The 12,283-nt window shown below is 44.1% G+C and overlaps 1 pseudogene; it reads right to left on the bottom strand.

Annotated features, from left to right (window-relative positions):
• Window positions 1-3,920: 3,920 nt before the first annotated feature.
• Window positions 3,921-4,964, bottom strand: LOC123967449 (annotated as a pseudogene).
• Window positions 4,965-12,283: the final 7,319 nt, after the last annotated feature.

Here is a 12,283-nt window from a genome sequence, read left to right as displayed (position 1 = left end):
GGTTAGCTCCTGTTAGCTCCTGTTAGCTTCGATTAGCTTCGGTTAGCTCCTGTTAGCTCCGGTTAGCTACTGTTAGCTCCGATTAGCTCCTGTTAGCTCCTGTTAGCTCAGGTTCGCTCCGGTTAGCTCCTACTTGCTAACCCTCCCAATTTTCACAGGAGACTCCGGTGTTTCATTGTCCTCTCATGGGTCACATTTCTCCTGACTTACTGTTTGTTTCATTACGCTTTCTGGCGCTGGACAACGCAACTGCCCAAACAGCTCCCCCCCACTGTTTCCACTCAGGCAAGTAGCATGTCCGTAACTCAGCAGAGAGCTGGTGGTCCGGTGGATTTCAGGTGGAGGAAAGTGAATCTGCGAGCAGGTGATAGCGAGGTAGAGGATGAGGAGAGCCACATGTTTAATTATGCCTTTGAGGAGCATTTTCATTTACCGCGGCTCCGCCTACAGCAGAACAGCTGCCTGAGTCTGAGAGTCCAGACGCACTCAGGTAAGCGAAGGCGACCGTAGGGCTTGGAGAAGCAGCAACTCCTCAAACTTTGCTTCGTTTTGTTTTTCAGCTGTTTTTTTCTGCCTTTATTGCTGAAACACGTGTTTCCTCTGACAAAAACACGTGGGCCAAGAAACGGAAACCACAGACTGTTGTGCCCACATCGTGACAGAGACCTGCTCCATCAACATCCCAGACCCAGCAGTCGGCGGGCGGTCTGTCAGCTCAAGACGCCAAGGCGAGGAGGCGGACCTTTCATCAGCCGTTTCCATCAGACTCAGTCGGGACATTGTTGTTGTGACTGTTAGTAACGTGAGATTATGAACCCACTGGTTCAGCCAATCAGAGGTGCTTCACACAGTCTTTGCATGCTACATCAGCAGCGTCGTTACTAGTTGAACTACATTTCTCAGTAGCTTGATCAGTGAGTGACGCCACCGCCATACACGGACCTGTATGTGCAGCCGGCAGAAGCGCCTCCTGTGACGGTGACATCACGCACTGATCCTTGGACTGATGTCTGCGACTTTGCTGCAGGAGAATAAAGACGCACGATTGAGTTCACTTTCTACTGTGATAGTTACTGTAACAGCTCTTGTGAGAAGGATCAGGGTCCAGCCTGGACAGCTCGTCCTCTAGTGAGGAGGAAACTTTGATATGTAGAGGCAATAATTAATTAATAATGTGATAATTAAGTTTATGCAAACAACAATGGTTCTCCGTTTGCTGCATGAGGAAATACATTGAGCTGCATTGATATGGCAGCAAATTTCTGTGTGTCTGATGTAGCTCTGTTTGGAGCAGTTTAGTCTTTCTTCTGTTGCTACTGTGGAATGAAGTTAGTTCAATTAAAACTAGGTCTTTACTGTGTGTGTGTATATATATATGACCCAACTATAAAATATTAAAAAATTCAAAGTAGCTTAGATGTAACTAAGCTACTTTTGCCACGTTGCTGCAGCTTAGCTCGCTACATTTTCCGAGTAGCTTGCCCAACACTGGACATCAGTGTACTTCTGGTTCAGCCTGAAACATCCACACACATGCAGAAGGAAACTTCCCTGAACGTTCACCTCATGTGTTTTGCTTTATATTGTTATATAAACGCTCGAGTATAAACGTAATATTACACAAGAATGAAAATACTGCCAACTTCTTCCACGTGAACTCCACATCTTTTAACCCACTAGCTATTATTGGTAATTTTTGGACAGTAATTAATTTAATTATTAGTCATAAGTCCAAATGAAGAATTTATTATATTTAATGAGAGTGATTTAGATAACGGGCTGACAGGTGAACATGGCTTAAAGTTATGTTGTATTTTTCATTATTAATTAATTGTAATACTAATAATTCTGTAATATACGTAAATCTTGGTGCCAGTTAGACCCTGATCCCCAACAGAGGGCAGAACTGGGCTTAGCTGTGTATCGTCAGCCCACTGCTCCCTTCAGGGATGGGCTTAATGCAGAGAAAGACTTCTGCTGCATGTGACAATGAAGCAGAATGAGGAGGAGGACTGCAGTATTAATCTTTATGACGTCCCTCTGCTGCCCTCTGGTGGACAGAAGTGGAACTTCAGCGGCTGTAAAAACAAAAGTGTTTGGCCTTCTTGGCCTGTGCCTCTTTTACATTAAAGAGGATTCTGTCCTGTTGGTGTGCTGTCAGCACCACCAAGCTGACAAAAACACCAACAAGTGTCCAGAACCAAGACAAGGAGAAGCAAGTCTGAAAGAGGCTCTTACAGCCTGTGGACATCCAAACTGGACCTTTGTGAGAATAGATCCAGCAAGAAGACCAACACTACGTGGGATGAAGAGGAAACGCTATTTAACAACAGATCCTGGTCCTCCCCAAAGACCGCACACCCAAACACAAGGAAAGCAATCTAGTGTCTGCGGTCCAGTGCAGTGAGGACTGCACAGAGCGGGTGGCTCAGCACAGAAGGGTCAGGACTCGGCAGGTTTCTGCTATCATTAAACAGGTCTGTAATTAGTCATTTATTCATGATGTCATTTGTAATTTAGTTTCCTCTGGTGGTGGTATCAGGAACAACATAGTTTCAAGGTCTATTGTCACTGTAATCACTTTAATTGTTCGTGTATTTATTTCTTTTCAAGTTTTTGATGAATCCACATTTACAACGTGCTGCTTGTAGAGGATTTAAAACTAAAATAAACTCTGTCACTGTGATTCATGCTTACTCTGCAGAGATCAGAGGAAACCGCGTCTATCAGGCCAACCTGAGGAGGAAACCTGCTGATGGCTGACGTGGACAAGAGATGAGGGCTTCCAGCTGAGTAACTAATGATCTAATGTCGCCCTGCAGACGAAAAGAGGCCGACTGGACCAAACTCTCAGCTCTCCACACGGTAAGGAATCGACATACAGCACGTTATGTGAGGCATTACAACATGTGTGACCCACACTGACCTCTGCTTACACATTTTCTTTGACCCTCTATCATCTGTTCTCATGATACTGAGAGACAAAGGCAGCACAGCTAACCCTAACCCCTGTATATCAGACACATTCATGGGAGTTGTATTTTCAGCTCAGTGGGCATCAGATCCTGACTCTCTGATTCTCTTAGAATTTATCTGCTCTGCAGGTTAATTCTTGACATCAAGTAAACATTTCTGATTAAATATTCTGAATATAAAACTCTACCGCAGAGAGGTGCGTGCGTCTTTATGTGGTCGCAGGTGGTCTGTCTGTACTGTGAGGGTCCTGAACTATGGATGCCCAACCATCCACTCCACGGATGGTCTTTTATAATGAAGGTCTGTGGGGATGAGGATTTTGGGCTGCAGGGCATTTTTTTGTTGCAGTACCATGAGTGAACACTGGGACAAACAGAGCGAGGCTGAGTGGAGGAGCCACATCACATGTATTAATACATTTATCAATAAATCTATTAATACACGTATCAATCATATTATTATACCCATGGTTCACCCTGAGCTCTGAACTAGGACTGGTGGACTGAACATTACCCAGACAGAAACCCTGAATGTTTTCCTCCAACAACATGGTCAAACTTTAGTTTGTTTTATAACCAAGACGGACTGCGGCTCCTGTCTGGACGCCGCTCTGTCTTCACTCCTAACTCTAAACTTTCAGCTTGTTCACTTCATTCTGATTCTCCACATTTTTTAAGTTGCTCTTGTTTGCACGCTAACATTTAGTAAATAATTTCTCTTTTAAGTTGTTACTCAGCAGGGCGTCTGTTCCTGAGTGTCCCGAGGATCTCCCCCAGTTTGGCCTCCATTAGTTCCAGTCTGATGACGATGATGGTGGAGATGTCGGGCACAGCTTGGCCTATATCGGTCACTGGGACGTCCCTGCGGTCCATCTTCTGTTCACATCTGTCTCCAACCCAACCTTCAGGACACTCACACAGATGTTCGTTGGAGTCCAGCAGCCTCTAGCACTCTCCTCTGATACATGGATTATCACTGCAGGGGGTGATGGTTCGGGAGTAATAGGTGGAGATCTTGCTGCTGTATCCACTCCAGTCACAGTGGAAGGTCTGCAGGACTTCTGGGACTCGAGCAAAGGTGTCACAATTAGTGTGCATCACTTTAACAAACTCTCTAACATGAACACCAGACACTTTTTGATCGCACTGCGATATTTTCTGTGCAATATCATCGCATGGCGTGACATCTAGAAACCTTGAGAAACGTCCCACCAACATGCGCTGAATTTCCTTTTGTAGCAAGACCCCACCTTATCTCTCACTTCTGGTTTAAGTTCCTTGTTATAGCTGATTCCTGTGCTCTGTAGACGTTCTTGAACATCTGGGTGTGCTCTTCTTCTTTGGCTGATGGGGTTTCAGTAGATCTGGTTGAGGACCATCCCCTTCCACAGCAAGCTGCTGAAACAGAGGTTATATTTGCCAACGCGCTGTTCTTACGAAACTCATTGAACTTGTTCCAGGCAGTGAGGATGCGGACCTCGTCTTGAGAGTATACGCTGGCGTAGTTGAACCACTCCACGTCTGTTGCCAGGTTGGAGATCTGGATGGAGAGAGAGTCCAGCTTCCTGTTGATCTCAACAAACCCTTCCTTCAGCTCCTTCAGAGGGTTTTCCTGAGAGACCAAGATTAAGGCCAATTTGACAAAAGAGGACACGAGCGGTCCAATGGCAGGCGCCAAGGTTGGAAAAGTTGGCGAGGCCCTGACAAGTGACGGGTGTCAATCCTTCCAACATGTTCTTTGATGAGAGTGAGGCTGTCCTTTACCACCTGCAAAGAAGCTGCCACTCTCTCTCTCGTGAGGAAAGGCAGGTCTCTCTTCACCCTGTAGGGCGGAGACAGATCAGCTGAGGTGGGGTCATGTGACTCTGCTGAGGAGGTCGTCCAGTAAAGAAGAAGGATGACTGAAGCCAACAGCATCGGGGCAGGCAGCCGAGGGAACGCCGTGACCGCAGAACAGACAACATAACATGGAGACACGTCATGAATCATCAACATATGTTAATATGTTGATGATTCGACTGTCAATCTCACAGGCGTAGCGAGAATGTGTGCAGTGGCAGGAGAGACGGAGCCCCGACTGGTGTTGTGCCGAGTTGTCTGCACCTCGCGGGACTGACAGCTAATTTATCACCGTTAATGAACCACATAAAGCATGTGGTTCATTCCGAATTCCGTTGTTGTTGAGAAGTCATGTTTAAGACTTGCTGCTAAACAAAACACCGACTTTTTATGAGGAAAATGCAAAAGAAGTGACCAGAATACACCAGATGAGAGAAAAAGAGGAAAAAGAAGGAGAAAGAAAGAGAAAAAAAGACAGTTTGAAGAAGGAGCTCAGAAACAGCAAGAGAAACAAACAAGAAGAGGATAGAGGGACTCAAGCAAGTTACAGCAAACTACTGGACACTGAAATCAGTAAGTTTTTGCATTTATTATCATAAAACAAGTCCCAACTGAAACACTCAAGCTAATAGCTAACCAGCTAACACTGGACTGTGGTTACCTAGCCACAGCATCAAACAGCAGTAGTGCTGTTTTAAACACAGAAGCTTGAAGATCAACAGCTGTTTCATGATGTCTCCACACTCTGAAACCATCGACTACACCCCAGCTATCAAAAGCAAAACTGCAAGGGGAAAATAGAAACAAACATTACTTCGAGAAAGACCAGAAATCCTGTTCCTGGACCACTACAAAGATGGAAGATCCTGCAATTTAATCTTCTGGACGGATGAACCGTGTGCCTGGCTGAATGACTCTGACACCAGCAGAATAACAGTAAACCTGTTCAAACATGGAACTGCCACGATACAAGGCGACCTGAGACAGTTTGAGCTCGACTTTCCTCCTATGAGACTGAGAGCTGAGAAGGAGAAGGAGGTCCTCGCAAGCATCGCTCCAACCCTGGGAGTCAACCGTCCTGTTCTGTCCCTGCTCCAGACAGACAGACTGCAGATGCTGACACTGATCCTGTCCTGCTACAGCACTCTGAGGCCCTGGACATCATGAGAGAACAATAGAACTGGTCCAGATCAGAGAGCAGCTGGACCAACAGCAGTCAATTGCCGCACAATGGACCATATATTTACCCTCCAGACTCTAATTGATCAAGAATGAAACATTAAGAAAAGAAAGGTATATGCCTGTTTTGTTGACTCCATCTGGCACGAGTACAACTTCTATAGGCTACTTGAAAGTGGCACTGGAGGGAAAACATATGATTTGATTAAGAACATGTATACAAAAAGTGAATGTGCCATAATGATTGGAAACAAACAAACAGCGTTCTTCTCCCAGGGCCGGGAGTGAGGCAGAGATGCAATCTCAGTTCCAAATCAGCTTTATTGGCATGAATGTGTAACAAAAATATTGCCAAAGCATCATACAAACTACATCAGAACAATCAACCCCATACATTTCATTAAACAAGTAATTAAAGCGTATGTGTGTGTGTTAAAAAAATTTAAATATATTAAAAATTAAAATAAAAAAACAAATAAAACAGTAAGCATGTAAAAATTAAAAATTTTCAAATCTGTACAATTATTTATCAGTCTGAGGTTCCACTGGTTGTCCTCACTTCATGGCATGAGGAGACATATTTTGCAGCAATTATTTCACATTTGGGCATTTCTCCCACTAAATAGGGGAGTTTCTGTGTGTCTGAATTCGGGGTATATTTGGGAAATTTTTGCAGTGTTTTTGTCTTAGTGTTTTATATTTAGGGCATGATGTTAGAAAGTACCTGTCCTCTGTCTCTACCTGTCCTCTGTCACACTGGGAGTCTCTCCTCTTGTGGTAGCCAGCTCTGCCTGTGGCCTTTTCTATGGCCAGGCTGTGTTCACTCATTGTAATGTCTGTCAACATTAGAGAGTTCCACGGCACCTGGCCTCCTCCTGAACGACACAGAGATCAGAGTTCTGCTGTATGCAGATGACTTAGTGTTGCTCTCACCTACTAAAGAAGGTTTGCAGCAGCACCTTAACCTCCTTCAGAGATTCTGTCAGACCTGGGCCCTGACAGTAAACACAGCAAAGACTAAGATAACAATACAGAAATCAGGTTACACACAATTTCTATTTAGACACCACTAAATTACAACACACAAAAAACTACGCTTACCTTGGCCTCAACATTACATACACAGGGAACTTCAACATGGCTGTGAAAGATCTGAGGGACAAAGCAAGGAGAGCTTTCTATGCAATAAAAAGAAACCTGGCTTAGAATTTTCCAGTTTGTACTAGAGCCAATAATTCTATATGGTAGCGAAATCTGGGGGCCAAAACTTAATAATGAATTTGACAAATGGGATAAAACAATCATAGAATCTTTCCATAGAGAGTTCTGTAAGAGCATCCTGCAGGTGCAGAGAAAAACACCAAATAACCTGTGCAGAGCAGAGCTCGGCCAATACCCCCTCTTACTAAAAATACAGAAAAGATCACTTAAATTTTACAATCACTTAAAATCAGTTAACCCCCAGACATATCATCACAAAGCCCTAACATACCAGGAATTGAAACCAGAGAAGAGTCCCCTCAGCCAGCTGGTCCTGAGGCTCTCTGCAGTAACAAGTCCCCAACAGCCTCAGGACAGCAACACCAACTCAAGCAGACCAAACCAAATTATCAGCAAACAGAAAGAAAATATATTGAATACTGGACAGAAACGACCAAAACACAAAGTAAATTCCAATGTTATCTGACCCTAAAAAGAGAATTCACACTGGCAAATTACCTGAGTACAATAAAATGTCCCAAATTAAGAAAAATGTTGACAACATACAGACTGAGTGAACACAGCCTGGCCATAGAAAAGGGTCGCCACAGACAGAGCTGGCTACCACAAGAGGAGAGACGCTACTGCGTTTCTATACCAAACGCAACTGTGTTTCTATACCAAACTCTACTTTGTTTCTATACCAAACTCTACTTTGTTTCTATACCAGTTTCTATACCAAACGCTACTGCGCATCTATACCAATCTCTACTGTGTTTCTTTACTGTCCTCTACTGCATTTCTATACCAAACGCTACTGTGCGTCTATACCAAACGCTACTGCGTTTCTATGCCAAACGCTACTGCGCATCTATACCAAACGTTACTGCGTTTCTTTACTGTCCTCTACTGTGTTTCTATACCAAACACTACAGCGCGTCTATACCAATCTCTACTATGTTTGTTTGCTGTCCTCTACTGCGTTTCTATACCAAACGCTACTGCATTTCTATGCCAAACTGTACTTTGTTTCCATACCAGTTTTTATACCAAACGCTACTGCACGTCTATACCAAATGCTACTGCGCGTCTATACCAAACGTTACTGCGTTTCTATACTGTCCTCTACTGTGTTTCTATACCAAACGGTACTGCGCGTCTATACCAATCTGTACTGTGTTTCTTTACTGTCCTCTACTGTGTTTCTGTTATCAGACAGCCTGGAAGCTCAGAGGCTGTTTTACACACATAGAGCAGAGTGTCACCCAGAAGAACCATGTGACCACCTGATGAGGGAGCTTTTTAGCTAAACCCAAGCAAAGGCAATAAGTGCTGTTGATGATAGTTGAGATGTTTCCAAAATGGACAGACATCAGTGTTACTACAGAAACATGGTGACAGACTGAGACCAGACGCTTTTTTTTCAGCCAAACTTGATCCAGTGGCTGCAGGGTTACCACGTTGTCTTAGAGCTGTGGCAGCAGCTGAGAAAGCTGTCATGGCATCGCGTGACATTGTTGGTTATTCTGATTTAACCCTTTGGTCCCTCATGCGGTTTCTATGATCTTGCTTGAACAGAAGACCTCTCATCTCTCCACAGCACGTTGGCTCCGATACACCACTGTTCTATTGAATATGCCTAACATCGCTGTCAAACGCTGTAACGTTTTAAATCCTGCAAGTTTGCTCCCCATTCCAGGAGACGGAGAAGATCATAACTGTGTTGCTGTGCTTGAGCAGGTTTGCACTCCATGTACAGATCTGTCTGAAACACCTCTAACTAATCCAGACCTGATTCTCTTTGTTGACGGGTCTGCTTCATGCAATGTTAACAAAGGAAAAAATCAAGTTGGGTTTGCCGTAGTCACTCAACACGAGACACTGAAATCTGGCCCCTTGCCATCTCATTATTCAGCTCAAGCAGCTGAGTTGGTTGCACTCACTGAAGCTTGTAAATTGGCCAAAGACAAATCAGTAACTATTTACGCAGATTCTCAATATGCATTTGCAATCGTGCATGATTTTTCTGCATTGTGGAAACACTTCAACTTCAAAACAAGACAGTGCAGCTGTAGCAAAAGCCCTGATTTCTGAGATCTTGCCGCGCTGGGGCGTGCCTTCTAAAATCAGCAGTGACAACGGCACACCTTTTGTAAGTGAAGCCATCAAACAACTTGGCTCTTATATGGGCATTGATTTGAGACAACTGTTCCTACCACCCAGCGAGTGGTGGAGCAGTAGAAAAAGAGAATGGAACATTAAAAGCTAAGCTAGCTAAATGTTGTGAAGAGTCTTCCATGGACAAAGGCGTTGCCGTTGGTGTTGATGTACATGAGAAGGAGGGTAAGAACTAGGTCAGGTTTGAGCCCGTTTGAGATTCTTTTTGGGCGCCCTCCACGAACAGGGATAGAGGCAGCAAGCAGAGTACCGCCTGACACACATCACTGTGAGAATGATTGAATGTTAAAGTATTGCCAGACTTTGTCCTCTGCTCTTGCCCGTCTACATCAGCAGGTTAAAGAGGCCCTACCCTCTCCAGCGACAGAACCACTGCACAGTCTCCTAGATTTTGTGGTGGTTAAGGACTTCAGAAGAAAACGCTGGAAGGCGCAGAGGTGGAAAGGTGCTCCTGACAACATACACAGCGGTAAAAGTGGCTGAAAGAGCTACGTGGATTCACGCCAGCCACTGCAGGAAGTTGCCTGCACCAATACAACAATAGATCAACAAGCGTGCACAATCAGCAACTGAACCACTGTTTTCCCTGTGTTGTGAGTGAAGGAGGGATTGGGAACGCTTTGGCACCCTTTGTCTTGGACTCACAGGCTGTTAGACAGCAAACATCAACACAAGGGAGCTAGTGGGAAAACTCCTGGTCTCACCACTGCTGATTTAAGTGACGCTGCAAAAAATTAAGAGTGGGCAGCATGGTTGTCTCTGGAAGGAGACATCATGGGACCCAGTCAGACACCCAAATATGTGTGGCCTACGAGGATCAACACAGATGTTTGCTGCATTTGCAATATCATGAACAGTGCCTCTGTTGCAGTTCTTAGATCACAAGCATGATGCACAAAAACCACCACAACAGAACACCACAGTGAACTACAGGCATTGACATCAAATAGCAGTGTCAGAGTCAAGAGAAACACCCAAACAGGCTGGGCTGCTTGGCTAATGTTTAATAACTCCTGTTGTATGTTTGTGTTATACAGCTCCAGATGGTTCTGTGAACCCAGTGCTGGAAGGACTGCGTTCCCTACGAGAAGAACTTGCAGAGAACTCTGAAGTGGACACTAACATGTTTGACTGGTCAGATTCTGTGTTTGCTAAATAAAAGGCCTTAGTGATGCCCATACTAGCAGGTCTAATGATTGCTGTAGCTCTCTGTGGATGTAGCATCATTCCCTGTGCCAGAGGTCTGATTGTAGGAGCTATTGTTAAATGTGTCTCCATTCAAATGATCACACTCCATGAACAAGAATAACATGCCACTGTGATGACAGGAAGGACCCAGATTCGTTTTCTCTGTTAAACTGGTGTAGATCACATCGTGATGACTTTCTGTGACCTGATGATCTGTTTGTAATGCTGTATATACTTGAGTGATCAAAGAATGATCACAAGGGAGGAGTATGTGATGGAAATTTGATATTTTATTGTGTTTACTGTTTCACCCTTCATGCTTCATCAGAACAGACCAGTGTTTCACTGCGTGGTATTTGATTATTTTATCATGTTACAGCTAGGTGAAGTTTTCCATGGGAAAGATGCTCGTTAGAGAGTTTTCTTATCAGACTGTCCTTGATAGGCCTTCATCTCAGGACAGCTGGTCCCGACTCCCTTCCTCCCTTGGATAGCTGCGTAATACCCTTACAGTATAAAGTCACCTGCTTCTTCAATGGCTCTTTGTCTTACACTCTGCAGACTGTTTGGCACTCTGTATGTTTGTCTGACCCTTTGCAAAGAATAAAACCCTTAAAAGACGTCTGGATTGGACTCTTTATTTCAGAAGACTCACTAAAGGACATATTTACATTACTTATTTTAAATTCTATTCTGGATTTTACTGGAAGCCAATGCAAAGAAGCTAAAACAGGAGAAATGTGATCTCTTTTCCTGGTTCCTGTCAGAACATGTGCTGCAGCATTCTGGATCAGCTGAAGAGTCTTAATGGACTTTTTCGAGCAGCCTGATAATAAGGAATTGCAGTAATCCAGCCTAGAAGTAACAAATGCATGGACTAGTTTTTCTGCATCATTTTTAGACAGGATGTTCCTGATTTTTGTTCTATGTGGGAGGTAAACAAACAACATATGTGTTTAGTTGTTGTAAGTTAGCTCAGCGACAGCGGACTTCAACCAGGTCAACACTATCCACTGTCCTTCACTACGCAATCTGAGATCTGTGTGTGTGTGTGTGTGTGTGTGTGTGTGTGTGTGTGTGGTTTATCCCTCCATTAACATCTCACGTTTCTGGAAAGCAAAGATTTCTTCACTTTCACATCCTGAACAACCTTCAGACAGGAACGGAGACACAAAGTCACATTGTTGTGAAGGTACCTGTCTGTCTTTCTATCAATGAGAGATCTGGTCTTAGAAAAGAGAACTCTACATATTTAAAGTCTATGGATTCAGTCTTGTCCTTCTCTGAGTTTGTTGGGGGTTTTGAAGTCACCAAAATAATTTAAAAACACTATCAGGAACTTTCATCAGGAGTCCTTGCTTGTGTGCACGAAACAAACATAACAGACCTTCTCTGACTGGTGGTCAGAAACTCCACAGGGTTCCTTTATGTTGACAGGGTGATGATAGCGCTCCACACACACACACAGTCCTTCAGCAGAACGTAACATTATATTGATGTGTGTGATGCCTGTTTCACAGAGGTTAACTCTTCTCCTGGAAACAGAAAAGCAGTGTGAATGTCTTGTCCATACGTGCAGAGGCCTGTCAACATGACCGCAGTGTCTCCTTCTGATTTCCTGTCCTTCATCTGTTTGAACAGAAACCACCTCAGGCCAAAACCTCTGAACTGCCCTTGAAGGTTCAGGACAGAGACGACAGCAGGTTCCAGTAATGACTCATCTC

Source organism: Micropterus dolomieu, linkage group LG02 (genome assembly GCF_021292245.1).
Source record: "Micropterus dolomieu isolate WLL.071019.BEF.003 ecotype Adirondacks linkage group LG02, ASM2129224v1, whole genome shotgun sequence".
NCBI lineage: Eukaryota > Metazoa > Chordata > Actinopteri > Centrarchiformes > Centrarchidae > Micropterus > Micropterus dolomieu.
Note: the sequence above shows the minus strand (reverse complement) of the source record. Positions and strands in the feature narration are given on the sequence as shown.